The sequence below is a fragment of the Triticum dicoccoides genome, chromosome 1A, assembly GCF_002162155.2.
Source record: "Triticum dicoccoides isolate Atlit2015 ecotype Zavitan chromosome 1A, WEW_v2.0, whole genome shotgun sequence".
In the NCBI taxonomy this organism is placed as follows: Eukaryota; Viridiplantae; Streptophyta; class Magnoliopsida; order Poales; family Poaceae; genus Triticum; species Triticum dicoccoides.
The window spans coordinates 603,012,340-603,014,252 of record NC_041380.1 but is presented as its reverse complement, the minus strand read 5'-3'; positions in this window follow the sequence as shown (position 1 = coordinate 603,014,252).

Sequence of the window (1,913 nt, the reverse complement as noted above, 5' to 3'; positions counted from 1 at the left end):
CGCCCCCTGCCTCGTGGCTTCCTCGTAGATCCCCTGACGTGCACTCCAAGTCTTCTGGGCTTTTTCTGATCCAAAAATAAGTTCCGTGAAGTTTCAGGTCAATTGGACTCCGTTTGGTTTTCCTTTTCTGCGATATTCTAAAACAAGGTAAAAACAGAAACTGGCACTGGGCTCTGGGTTAATAGGTTAGTCCCAAAAAATGATATAAAAGTGTATAATAAAGCTCATAAACATCCAAAACAGTAGATAATATAGCATGGAGCAATAAAAAATTATAGATACGTTGGAGACGTATCAGGAGCCTTCAAGTACTTTGGTCCATAGATCTTGATAATAGTTGTGCAGAATCATCTCACACACTCTGAGATGAGATCTTCACCAATGCGAACATAGCCATCAATGGCAATGACTAGGCATCCAAAAGCAAGAACTCACACGGCTGCTATTATATGCAAAAATGGACTTTCACTTTCTACTCCCGCTGTGTTCCTTCTCGGTGCAAACCAAGCATCATGTCTCTCCATAGGCTTTGCAATGGTGGTAAATCGAGACCGATGCATCCTTTATCAACGCTGAAAAGAGTATGGGGGATAAACTGCATTCAACGTAAAGGAATCCCTGACAAGACCATCATGACCCATGACTTGGTCTTGAGGAAGCAATCATCGACCTATCTGAGAAACACATCATGGCCTCCTAAAATCTTCGTCGGTGGCAACGATGGCACTCGCAAACTCAAAATCATTGTCGTCTTCCTCATACAACGAAGAATCATCGAAGATATTCTTCCATGACCACTTCACCTAAACATGGACAAATTTAATAGTTTATTTGAGACGTTTTATTTGTGAAAGATGAAAAAATGCATAGGGGAATTTTTATAAACACGTTTTGTGCGGCAGTTTTCATACACTACTGCAGAACAGGATACTAGTGGCAGGCGCAAAAAGCCTATTAATGATGAGCTTTGTTGTGATGGGCGTCCTCCATTGACCTCCTGCCACTGCTAGCCCCGCCACTGGTAATGCTTATACCAGTGACGGGCAATAATACACGTCTGCCACCGGAAAATTCCTTACCAGTGGCGGGCATATTTTCACATGCCACTGGTAGCCTCTCCCACGTCAATTAAAATATAATGCGGCAGCGGAAGATTTTGTAGCCATTGCAACGTTTTGCACACAATACATGCATACTACATTGATGCCCATTAGAAATTGCAATATGCTGCAATATTATACTAATACCCATCCTTACATGCATGCATTTTGCTACCTTATCCACTAGATAGTATCATGACTAAGCATCACATAATTTAGCCATGGAACAGTACATACTAGGTTTAGCCAAAAGGATGTTCGATAGTCAAAAGGGACTATGTCTCAAAAAGTGATTGATAACTACTAACTAGTCCTCTCTTTGGATGTGTAAAATCCCTGCATGTCCATGCTGAAGCACATAGATCAACCTAGCTCCAATTTCCCGTTTGCATTCCCTCGGTATTCACCTCCACCCATTAACTAGGACGCATCCATCTGGTAGGGCTGCAGTCGAGTATGTGTCTCTGAAATTTTTCTTGTTATGGAAGATAAGTGTCATCTCACCATAGCCATCCATCACCTCAGGCACAACACATCTTGGGAGCTTCTATTGCAAGAACACAACAGTAACATATAGTAAGCACTATATTTAATTTATGAAGAGTACATGAAAAAGATGTAACTGGGTACAATTCTTACCATGTATTGTTTTGAATGTTGGTCTTGTTAAAGACGTGCATTAGTGGCACATATGGTCCATCAATTTGTATGGAATTGTAAGTGTCCATAAGACACTCAATACCATCAACAAAGGAGATGAGATGATTATTATCCTCCCAAGTAAGAGGGGTGCCAACAGTATAATAAGTGTTG